This window comes from Aotus nancymaae, unplaced genomic scaffold (genome assembly GCF_030222135.1).
Source record: "Aotus nancymaae isolate 86718 unplaced genomic scaffold, 86718_ANA_hifiasm-v0.15.2.pri h1tg000004l, whole genome shotgun sequence".
Taxonomy (NCBI): domain Eukaryota; kingdom Metazoa; phylum Chordata; class Mammalia; order Primates; family Aotidae; genus Aotus; species Aotus nancymaae.
This window is the reverse complement of record NW_026988415.1, coordinates 25054915-25067625: the sequence shown is the minus strand read 5'-3', so window position 1 is coordinate 25067625 and position 12711 is coordinate 25054915. Positions and strand designations below refer to the sequence as shown.

Below are 12711 nucleotides of genomic sequence, written 5' to 3'. Positions count from 1 at the left end.
GAGAAAAACATGAATTAAATATAATTAAACATGCAATTGCAGATATGAAAGACTACTGTGAATCAAAAATTTAAGGCCGGGCACAATGGCTCACACCTCTAATCCTAGCACTTTGGGAGGCTGAGGTGGGTGGACTGTTTGAGCCCAGGAGTTTGAGACCAGCCTGGCCAACATGGTGAAACCCTGTCTCTACTAGAAATAAAAAAATTAGCTGGGTGTGGTGGGCGCCTGTAATCCCAGCTACTCAGGAGGCTGAGGCACGAGAATCACTTGAGCCTGGAAAATGTAACCTGCAGTGAGCCACGATTGCGACACTGCACTCCAGTCTGAGCGACAGAGCAAGACTCTGTCTCAAAAAAAAAAATCACAGTAGAAAAAAACAATAGGAGCATGTGTCGAGCTGACTGAACTCAGGAAAGAAATTGAAGAAAATGACAAAATCATCTTAGAAGAGAAAACTAAATTACAAGGTGCCCAAGGGAGAATTGGTATCATTGAAAAACGCTGTAAAAGGAAAGAAAGAATGTGAATAAAAAAGAACCAAGACAACCAAAGCAAATTAAAGGGGCAAAGAGCAAACTGACGGGATATCTTGAAGCTCTTTAAAAAAAAAAAAAACACCCAGCACGGTGGCTCGCACCTATAATCCCAGCAGTTTGGGAGGGCGAGGCGGGTGGGTCGCTTGAGATCAGGAGTTCCAGGTCAGCCTGGCCAAATGGTGAAATACAAAAACACAAAAAATATTCGTCCCTACTAAAAATACAAAAATTGGCCAGGTGCAGTGGCTCATGCCTGTAATCCCAGAACTTTGAGAAACTGAGGCAGGTGGATCACCTGAGGTCAGGAGATCAAGATCAGCCTGGCCAACATGAAACCCCATCTCTACTAAAAATACAAAAATTAGCGAGGTGTGGTGGCAGATGCCTGTAGTCCCAGCTATTCAGGAGGCTGACACAGGAGAATTGCTTGAACCCAGGAGGCAGAGGTTGCAGTGAGCCAAGATCACACCACTGCACCCCAGCCTGGGTGATGGAATGACACTCCGTCTCAAAAAAAAAAAAAGGAACAGAAAAACAAAACTATTATAATATTTAAAATTATAACTTAAACAAAACTTTCTAGAAATAAAGCAACATCCACTTCTAATGTTTAAAGATCCTGTTGTGTACTTGAGAACACTTGACAATCAACTCTGAGGCATAGCCCAGTAAAACAGACATTAGTGATTAGAAAAAAAATCCTGGCCGGGCGCGGTGGCTCACGCCTATAATCCCAGCACTTTGGGAGGCCGAGGCGGGTGGATCACGAGGTCAAGAGATCGAGACCATCCTAGTCAACAGGGTGAAACCCCGTCTCTACTAAAAATACAAAAATTAGCTGGGCATGGTGGTGCGTGCCTGTAGTCCCAGCTACTCGGGAGGCTGAGGCAGGAGAATTGCTTGAACCCAGGAGGCGGAGGTTGCGGTGAGCCGAGATCGAGCCATTGCACTCCAGCCTGGGTAACAAGAGCGAAACTCCGTCTCAAAAAAAAAAAAAAAAAAAAAATCCTATGACTCTATAGGCAAAATAAACAAACAAAAAAACTCAAGTGACCTACAGGAAAAGAAAATCTGTTGGCATCAAACTACTTGACAGAATTATAGAAAGTAAGATAACAGTGAAGAAACCTCTTAAAGAATCTCAAGTTTTTAAAAAGTATGAGTTTCAAAAGACTCAGACATATCAGAGAAAGAAAAAGAAAAACAGTGTGAGCCAAAGATTCCATCTTTAAACTTTCAAGAACTCAAGCAATTTTCTATGCAAGAATTCTTTCTGAGGATTCTTCTAGGGGTCAAGTTTCATCCAATTAAAAGATGATTGAAAAACTTTGGCCAAGAAAACAGATCTTAAGAATTGAATATGTTCAATTACATAAATCTAAGACCAAAACAAATGTTAAGAATAAGAGCTGATGAATGTTCTCTAACGAAGTAGAAATACACTTAAAAATGGGAACAAAGAAGAAATATAGAAGAATAAGCTTAATAATTAAGCACAGGTCAAAGCTGAAAGTTAAAGCATGTCACTTAAACTAGCAAACCAGCCTAGCACAGAGGATCACGCCTGTAATTCCAGCACTTTGAGAGTCCGAGGACAGAGGATGTCTTAAGCCTGAGCCCAGGGGTTCAAGACCAGCCTGGGCAATGTAGCAAGATCCCTATCTCTAAAAAGAAAATTAAATAAAAAATAACATAAACTAGCAAACCAAACAGTAAAAACCTAGGTAAGATAAATGAGGGCTGGCCGGGCCCAGTGGGTCACACCTTTAATCCCAGCACTTTGGGAGGCTGAGGCGGGTGGATCACCTGCGGTCAGGAGTTCAAGAGCAGCCTGCCTAACATGGTGAAACCACGTCTCTACTTAAAAATACAAAAAAATTAGCTGGATATGGTGGCGGGCACCTGTAATCCCAGCTACTTAGGAGACTGAGGGAGGAGAATTACTTGAACCCCAGAGGCGGAGGTTGCAGTGAGCCGAGAACACGCCATTGCACTCAGACCTGAGCGACAAGAGTGAAACTCCATCTCAAAAAAAAGAAACGAAAAAGAAAAATGAGGGCTAAGAGCTGAGACCCTTAGCTATGCTAGTATCAACCACCTCATGAGTATCAACCACCTCATGAGTATCAACCACCTCATGTATCCTAGTTGATGGTTTCATGTAAGCCTGTTCATGCTCTGACCCTTTTGTGGTATCTTTTTTTTTTTTGAGACATTGTCTAACTCTGTCACCCAGGCTGGAGTGCAATGATGCGATCTCGGCTCACTGCAACCTCTGCCTCCCGGGTTCCAGCCGTTCTGCCTCCGCTTCCCAAGTAGCTGGGACTACAGGCACACGCCACCACACTAATTTTTGTATTTTTTTTTTTTAGACATAGTCTCGCTCTTGTGGCCAAGCTGAAGTACAATGTCGAGATCTCAGCCCACTGCAACCTCTGCCTCCCAGGTTCAAGCAGTTATCCCACCTCAGCCTCCTGAGTAGCTGGGATTACAGGTGTCTGCCACCACACCTGGCTAATTTTTGTATTTTTAGTAGAGATGGCGTTTCACCATGTTGGCCAGGCTGATCTCGAACTCCTGACGACAGGTGTTCCAACCTGCCTCAACCTTCCAAAGTGCTGGGATTACAGGTATGAGTCACTGGCCCCTTGTAGTATCTTTCAGATATTTCATGTATCAGATAGGTACACACACACACACACACACACACACACTCACACACACACACTCTCCACCAGCCCAGGCCATTCATTACGTAACACCTCTTGACTCTGTGTTTTGTAATCTAATGGCGACACTCAACACTCTCACAATTTGAACCCACAGAAAAATACTTTACCTTCCTGTTGGGCCAGCTGCTCCACTTCTAGCCAGAGAATCCAGCACCTCTTCAGCCTGCTTAAGCTTCCAGAGAAGCTTTTTTTTTTTTTGAGACGGAGTCTCTGTCGCCCAGAGATGGAGTGCAGTGGCATGATCTTGGCTCACTGCAACCTCCATCTCCTGGGTTCAAGCAATTCTCCTACCTCAGTCTCCAGAGTTGCTGGGACTACAGGCACCCACCACTATGCCCAGGTAATTTTTGCATTTTTAATAGAGACGGGGTTTCACCATGGTGGCCAGGCTGGTCTCGAACTCCTGACCTCAGGTGATCCACCTGCCTCTGCCTCCCAAAATGCTGGGATTACAGGCATGAGCCACCATGCCCAGCATTTTGCAGCAATATTTTTAAGGGATTTCATCAAACTTATTTTGAGCAACTCCATTTTCTTTTCTTTTTTTTTTTTTTAATTTAATTTTTTTTTTTTTAAGACGGAGTTTCACCATGTTGGTCAGGTTGGTGAGGCCAGGCCGCAACTCCATTTTCTTGACTGAACTTCTTTCCCTTCCAAACCATCACTATCAAGATACATAGCACAGCCCATCATACCATGCGTGGTCCCTGCTCAGTTCAGGATTCCTTCACATACCATGTCTTGGCCCAACACAAAGGAGCCCTCACACAGTTCACAGTCCTTAACAATAGGAGCCAGTAAGGTGGGAAATGACCCTCTGTGTCGTTGAGGATCCTGATACAGACCTATGCTCCCCAAATTACTAAGCAGACAATCCTCCGAGCAGATACTAGCAAATCAGCCAAGGTCCAGACCCCTAACAGTCCACTAGGAGATAGACCCCACTCAGGATCTATATCAGGAATTGCAACGTGGTATCCTTGCGTGGATTTTTGATCCACATTGCACACTTTTCTCCATACACAATGTTTTCTTTTTTTCTTAATAATTTTTTTGCAGAGACAGGGTCTCGCTATGTTGCCCAGGCTGGTCTCGAACTCCCAGGCTCAAATGATCCTTCTGTTTCAACCTCCCAGAGTTCTGGGATTAAAGGAGTGTGTCACTGCACATGGCCCCTTTTTGAACTGAACCAAGCTTAAAAATCAGAATATTGGCAAGGTGCAGTGACTCACGCCTGTAATCCCAGCACTTTGGGAGGCCAAGGCAGGTGGATCATGAAGTCAGGAGTTCAAGACCAGCCTGACCAACATGGCGAAACCCCGTCTCTACTAAAAAATAAAAAAATTAGCTGGGCATGGTGGCGGGCTTGTAATCCCAGCTACTCAGGAGGCTGAGGCAGGAGAATTGCTTGAACCCTGTAGGGGGAGGTTGCAGTGAGCCAAGATCGCACCACTGCATTCCAGCCTGAGCGACAGAGTGAGACTCCGTTTCAAAAAACAAAAACAAAAACAAATCAGAATATTTATGGTAGGGCACAGTGGCCCATGCCACTAGTGCTTTGGGAAGCAGAGGTGGGAGGTTTGCTTGAGCCCAGGGGTTCAAGATCAGCCTGGGAAATATAACGAGACCTGGTCTCTACAGAAAATCTAAACATTAGGTGTGGTGGTGTGTACCTGTAGTCCCAGCTACTCGAGAGACTGAGGTGGGAAGATCACTTGAGCCCAGGAATCAGAGGCTGCAGTAAGCTGTGATCATGCCACTGCGCTCCAGCCTAGGAGACAGACTGACACCCTGTCTTAAAAAAAAAAGGTAGGGGAGCTGGGGGAGGTCACTCATGCCTGTAATTCCAGCACTTTGGGAGGCCGAGACAGGTGGATCACCTGAGGTTGGGAGTTCGAGACTAGCCTGACCAACATGGAGAAACCCGGTCTCTACTAAAAATACAAAAAAAAAAAAAAAAAAGGTTTGGGCGTGGTGGCACGTGCCTGTAATCCGAGCTACTCGGGAAGCTGAGGTAAGAGAATCTCTTTTTTTTTTTTAATTAATTAATTAATTTATTTTTTTGTAGAGACGGGGTTTTACCATTTTGGCCAGGCTGGTCTTGAACTCCTGACCTCGTGATCCACCAGCCTCGGCCTCCCAAAGTGCTGGGATTACAGGCGTGAGCCACCTCGCCCAGCCAAGAGAATCTGTTGAACCTGGGAGGCAGAGGTTGTGGTGAGCCTAGATCGCGCCATTACACTCCAGCCTGGGCAACAAGAGCGAAACTCTGTCGAAATATATATATACATAATCTTTAAAAACATAATCTGGGTTTTTTAACTGTCTCTTGAAAACTGGAAGATCCAGCCAGGCAGGATGGGTCATGCGTGTGATACTAGCACTTTGAGAGGCCAAGGCAGGAGGATTGCTTGAGGTTAGGAGTTGGGGACCAACCTGGGCAACAAAGAGAGATCTCAGCTCTACCAAACAAAAAAAATTACTCAGGCATGGTGGCACATGCCTATAGTCCCAGCTACTCAGGAGGCTGAGGCAAGAGGAACAGTTGCATCTGAGAGGTCAAAGGCTGCAGTGAGTTATGATCATGTCCCTGCAGTCTAGCCTGGGTGCAGAGTGAGACCCTATCTCTAAAACAAACAAGGAACTGGATGATCTGGCAACACTAGACTGCTTTCCTGTGCAGCTAGCACACAGTAGCAGCTGCTTTTACTTCCACTTCCAACACAGCCCCAGGATTAGTAACCATTTCTCATTGTACTTATACTGTTTATCGGCCAGGCACAGTGGTTCACACCTATAATCCCAGCACTTTGGGAGGTCGAGGTGGGCAGATCACTTGAGGTCAGGAGTTCAAGACCAGCCTGGCCAACGTGGAGAAACCCCGTCTCTACTCAAAATAATAATAACATATATATATATACATATATATATACTTTTTATTTTTCTCTCATATTACAAGATGTTTTCTGAACCTGTGTTTCTATGAGGGATGAATGTTTCAGGAAAAATGGGGGAGTGCTAATTTCTTTATGAAAGTAATTAATATTCCTCTGAAATTAAATGTGTAGATACTCAGCCTACAGCATTTGTTCATTTACTTGCTGGCATCTGAGCTAGTAATCCTGCTGCTCAGCAACTATGAGACAGTCCTCTCCAAGAATATGGCCATGCAGCTCCCTCTCCAGATTTAGGCCTAATCTTCTGCCTATGTTCAGTCAAAATGAAGACAGCATCCCCACAAATGGTGGTCACATAGATATCTCCAATTCATTACTCAATAGGCTTTGAAACAGGATCTTCATAGACCATGATACATAAACATACCACTATTTGGCAAATCAGAAGATAATACTTAAAAACCAAACACCCATATTCATCCTACCCCTTCACTAAGCATGATACAGTCTGTACTAGATAGATCATTGTTAGCACCGAGATAGATCCTTCACAGTTCATTATATATAAACCTAGAATTGTATCCTGCCATGATTTTTGAAACGATGGCATGGATACAAGAACTGGTTTTACTGATAGCTGTTTCACACTAAGCTATCAATATGAGTATCAGGATGGGCTGCAGTCTGAATCTATAAACTTATCTTTAGGTAGGTGATATAGCTTGGATCTGTGTCCACACCCAAATCTCATGTTGAAAAGCAATCCCCGGCCAGTCGTAGTGGCTCATGCCTGTAATCCCAGCACTTTGGAGGCCAAGGCGGGCGGATCACCTGAGGTCAGGAGTTCAAGACCAGCCTGACCAACATGGTGAAACTCTGTCTTTATAAAAAAAAAAAAAAAAAAAAAAGAAAAGCAATCCCCAATCCTGGAGGTGTGGCCTAGGGGGAGGTGATTGGATCATGGGGATGGTTTCTAATGGTTTAGCACCATCCCCCTTTAGCTGTTCTTGTGATAGAGTTCTTTAGCAATCTGGTTGTTTAAAAGTGTGTAGCTCAGCCGGGCATGGTGGCTCAAGCGTGTAATCCCAGCACTTTGGGAGGCCGAGGCAGGTGGATCACGAGGTCAAGAGATCGAGACCATCCTGGTCAACATGGTGAAACCCCGTCTCTACTAATACAAAAAAAATTAGCTGGGCATGGTGGCACGTGCCTGTAATCCCAGCCACTCAGGAGGCTGAGGTAGGAGAATTGCCTGAACCCAGGAGGCGGAGGTTGCGGTGAGCCGAGATCGCGCCATTGCACTCCAGCCTGGGTAACAAGAGCAAAACTCCGTCTCAAAAAAAAAAAAGTGTGTAGCTCCCCCCCGCCCCCCACCAAAAAAAAGGGCGGGGGGGACATTCGCGGTAGCTAACACCTGTAATCCCAGCACTTTGGAAGGCTGAGGCAGGCAAATCATGAGGTCAGGAGATCTAGACCATCCTGGCCAACATGGTTAAACCCTGTCTCCACTAAAAACACAAAAATTAGCTGGGTGTGGTGGCACATGCCTGTAATCTCAGCTACTGGGGAGGCTGAGGCATGAGAATTGCTTTAACCCCTGGAGGCAGAGGTTACAGTGAGCCCAGATCGTGCCACTGCACTCCAGCCTGGTGACAGAGTGAGACTCCATCTCAAAAAAAAAAAGTGTGTAGCTTCTTCCCCATCTCTTTCTTCCTCCTTCTCCAGCCATGTAAGACGTGCCTGCTCCTGCTTTGCCTTATAACATGGTAAGTTTCCCCAGGCCTCTACAGAGGCAGAAGCTGCTATGCTTCCTATACAGCCTGCAGAACCATGAACCAATTAAACCTCATTTCTTTATAAATTACCCAGTCTCCAGTATTTTTATAGCAATGGAGAAACCCCGTCTCTACTAAACAAAACAAAACAAAACAAAACAAAACAAAAAAGTTAGCTGGGCATGGTGGCACATGACCGTAATCCCACTCGGGAGGCTGAGGCAGGAGAATCGCTTGAACCCGGGAGGCAGAGGTTGCGGTGAGCCGAGATGGTGCCATTGCACTCCAGCCTGGGCAGCAAGACCGAAACTCCATCTCAAAAAAAAAAAAAAAGCAAAAGTGGGTGCCTCTCGAGCTGGAAGCCTGCGTGTCTGGAAGTTAAGGGAGCAGCTGTGACCTGCACGTGGGGTTCCTGCGCTCCCGTGAACAGGCAGGAGAGGAGACACAGGCCTGCACGTTGCTGTGGAAAAAGCCCTTGTGGAAGCAGGAGGGGCTGTGAAACCAGGCTTGCTCTTTTTTTTTTTTTCTTTTTTATAAAGATGGGGTTTCACTATATTGGCCAGGCTGGTCTTGAACTCCTGACCTCAGGTGATCTGCCCTCCTTGGCCTCCAAAGTGTTTGGATTACAGGTGTGAGCCACCACGCCCGGCCGAAACCAGGCTTGCTCTAAGAATGCGGCAGCAAGGGCCACCTCTGATAGCCCCCCTCCCCCCGTAAGGGCTCAGTAAGTGTGTATTGAATCAGCGGGGAGTCGTCGCTGCAGACTTAGCCATCATGAGAGGGATGAAGGGCCCTTGAGTTCCTCTGTTAGGATAATTCAGCCGCAGAAGAGAGGGAGGCTGCAGCAGCCGCTTGTGAGGAGAAGCACTCTGCGCAGCTGAACGGGCAGTGATGGCCCGACAATTCCAGGTCAAGCGGTGGCTTCTCAACAGGCAGGGGATCCTGGCCCCTCCTTGCACGCAGAGGGGGACACTCTCTGCGGTAGTCGGTGACGTACATTTCATCACAGGGATGAGGAGTGGCTTCAGGGTGACCGACTGTCTTGGCTTTGCTGGTAGTGGGGGATTTCCGGAGAAGGCAGACTTTCCAGTTTAAAATCAGGCCATTCCTGGGCAAACTGAAACAGCTGGTCACCCTCTGTGGCATTGGAGGCTGTGTCCATTTAGAGCGGAGGGAGTGAAGGGGGCCTGGGTCTGAGTTGTAGCTCAGTGGGACCATGGGCCTGCATCCAGGTCTTCGGGGAGGGGGGGCTGTCTGGAGGTGGCGTAGGTTGGGTCCTCTTTTTCTTTTCTTTCTTTTTTAATTTTTAAATTAATTATTGAGACAAGATGTTTCGATGTCGCCCAGGCTGGAGTTCAGTGGCGCCATCATAGTTCATTATAACCTTGATCTCCCAGGCTCAAGCCATCTTCCTCCTTTAGCCACTGACTCCCACAAGTAGCTGAAACTACAGGTGCATAGCTACCATGTAGTTACCATATATGGTAGCATAGCTACCATATAACCATGTCTGGCTATATATATATATTTTAATTTTAGTAGACACGATGTCTCGTTACGTTGCCCAGGTCAGTCTCAAACTTTTGAACTCAAGAAATCCCCCTGCCTCAACCTCCCGAGGTGCTGGCATTACCCGTGCCCGGAAGGTTGGGCCCTGTTCTGGAGGGCTTGCCCTAAAGAGGTTTGGTCTCAGCTCTGCTATGGGCACACTGTCCTTGGCAGGTGTACTGATAATGACCCAAGACTGAGCTGAGACCAGTCTGTCTTGTCCTAAACTGGGCTCTGTGTGTGGCCGAAGTCTGTCTTGGGGAATCCACAGTCTTGCTATGCTTATGCACACTGGACGGGTTTAGGGATGAATGTGCTCAGGCCTGTATCACGCCAGTGTCATGGTTTGTTGAGCAGGGAGCTGTCCACATCCTGTCTCAGCAAAGCCTGCCCCCAAGTGGAGGCATGAGCAGGTATCTGAGGGGCAGCTGTCGCCATATGTCTAGCTGAAGGTTGGCCATAAACTCTGCTCTAGCCATGAGCTGATTTGGAAAGTGCTTTCTGTGGGTATATATGTGGGTCATGTCCTTGGCACTGATGTTGTGCCATGGTGTCATCTTGGCTGGTGGTGTCTCCTGAGATAAAGGTATGTACCATGGTGGTCCCCTGGCACACTGGTGGTAGTTTTTACCCTTTTCTAGACAGTGTCTGTCTCATAGTCCATGTCTGACCGTTACCTAACTAGTGGCTGACTCATGCTATGATTTAGAACTTGTGTGAGCTGTACATCATGAGTTCTGGGCAGGTTTTAGTGTCCCTGCTAGAAACTCCATATATATATATATATATAAGTATATATATATATATATATATTTTTTTTTTTTTTTTGAGATGGAGTTTCGCTCTTGTTACCCAGGCTGGAGTGCAATGGCGCGATCTCGGCTCACTGCAACCTCCGCCTCCTGGGTTCAGGCAATTCTCCTGCCTCAGCCTCCTGAGTAGCTGGGATTACAGGCACGCGCCACCGTGCCCAGCTAATTTTTTGTATGTTTAGTAGAGACGGGGTTTCACCATGTTGACCAGGATGGTCTCGATTTCTTGACCTCGTGATCCACCCGCCTCGGCCTCCCAAAGTGCTGGAATTACAGGCGTGAGCCACCGCGCCCGGCCTTTTTTTTTTTTTTTTAGACAGAATCTTGCTCTGACCCCCAGGCTGCAGTGCACTGATGTGATCTAGATTCACTGCAATCTCTGCCTCCCAGATTTAAGTGCTCCTTCCACCTCAGCCACTCAAGTAGCTGGGATTACAGGCACCTGCCACCATGCCTGGCTAATTTTTCTATTTTTAGTAGAGATGGGGTTTTACCATGTTGACCAGGCTAGTCTTGAACTCCTGAGCTCAAGTAATCCACCCACTTCAGCCTCCCAAAGTGCTGAGATTACAGGTATGAGCCATCATACCTGGCTGAGATGCCCTACATTGCTTCAACAAGGATGGAGAGTTTTCTGAAGTATTAATGGTATGACTGAGGAGATCCTGTTTTGAGCCTCTCAATGTGAAGCAAGTCCTGAGTCTTGGGGTAATGCAACTGGAGGGATATGAGCAGAATCTGCTTAGGGAGGGTCGCAGTGGTGGAGATGTGGTTCCTAGCTTGTATTAAGAAAACAAAATGTCTTATTTATTGAAGAAAGTGACAGTATAGTTTTTTGTAAGGGTCCAAACAGAGCATAGGGATGTGTTACCACTCACCCCAAATAATCTAGAGCATCCACCATTTTTTTTTTTTTTTTTTTTTTTGAGATGGAGTTTCACTCTTGTTACCCAGGCTAGAGTGCAATGGCGTGATCTTGGCTCACCGCAACCTCCGCCTCCTGGGTTCAGGCAATTCTCCTGCCTCAGCCTCCTGAGTAGCTGGGATTACAGGCACGCGCCACCATGCCCAGCTCATTTTTTTGTATTTTTAGTAGAGACGGGGTTTCACCATGTTGACCAGGATGGTCTCGATCTCTTGACCTCGTGATCCACCTGCCTCAGCCTCCCAAAGTGCTGGGATTACAGGCGTGAACCACCGCGCTCGGCCTTTTTTTTTTTTTTTAACACAGAGTTTCGCTCTGTCACTCAAACTGGAATGCAATAACGTGATCTCAGCTCACTGCAACCTCCGCCTCCCAGATTCAAGAGATTCTCCTGCCTCAGCCTCCTGAGTAGCTGGGAATACAGGTGCCCACCACTGCGCCCTGCTAATTTTTGTATTTTTAGTAGAGACGAGGTTTCACCATGTTGGCCAGACTGGTTTCGAACTCCTGACCTCAGGTTATCCACCTGCCTCCGCCTCTCAAAGTGCTGGGATTATAGGCGTGGGCCACCGTGTCCGGCCCAGCCATCTACCATTCTAAGAGATAAGAGGAACATCCAAACATTTGAAGTATTACAGAAAGGGTTAGCACACTACAGCCCACATGCCTGCTGCCCGTTTTTGTGAGTAAAGTTTTGTTGCAGCCAGTCGTGGTGGCTCACTCCTGTAATCCCAGCACCTTGGATGGCTGGGGCAGGCAGATCACCTGAGGTCAGGAGTTCGAGACCATCCTGGCCAACATGGTGAAACTCCATCTCTACTAAAAATACAAAGCTTGTGCTCGCTTTGGCAGCACATATACTAAAATTGGAACGATACAGAGAAGATTAGCATGGCCCCTTTAAAAATTAAAATTAAAAAAAAAAATGCAAAGCTTAGCCAGGCATGGTGGTGCATGCCTGTAATCCCAGCTACTCAGGAGGCTGAGGCAGGAGAATTACTTCAACTTGGGGGGCAGAAGTTGCAGTGAACCAAGATCATGTCACTGCACTCCAGCCTGGGCAACAGAACAAGACTCCATCTCAAAAAACAAAAAAAAAGCTTTATTGGAAAACAGACATGGCTATTTGTTTATGTATTGTCTATGGCTACTTTCTCACTACAACCATTTTGGGGTTGTTGGGACAGGAGGGGCTATGTGGCTTGCAAAGCCTCAAATATTTATTATCTGGCCCTTTGTAGAAAAAGTTTAAGCTGGGCCCAGTGGCTCACACCTGTAACCCCAACACTTTGGAAGGGTGAGGTGAGAGAATCACTTGAGCCCAAGAGTTCGAGACCAGCCTGGGCAACAAAGTGAGACTCTGTCTCTACAAAAAACTACAAAAGCCAGGCATGGTGGCATGCGCCTGTAGTCCCAGCTACTCCAGAGGCTGAGGCTGGAGGATCACTTGAGCCCAGGAGTTCTGGGCTGTAGTGTGCTATGT

At 46.7% G+C, this 12711-nt stretch overlaps 1 pseudogene; it reads left to right on the top strand.

Annotated features, from left to right (window-relative positions):
- The first annotated feature begins 12064 nt into the window (after positions 1–12064).
- LOC135269271 (U6 spliceosomal RNA) lies at positions 12065–12165 on the top strand (annotated as a pseudogene).
- The last annotated feature ends 546 nt before the right edge of the window (positions 12166–12711 follow it).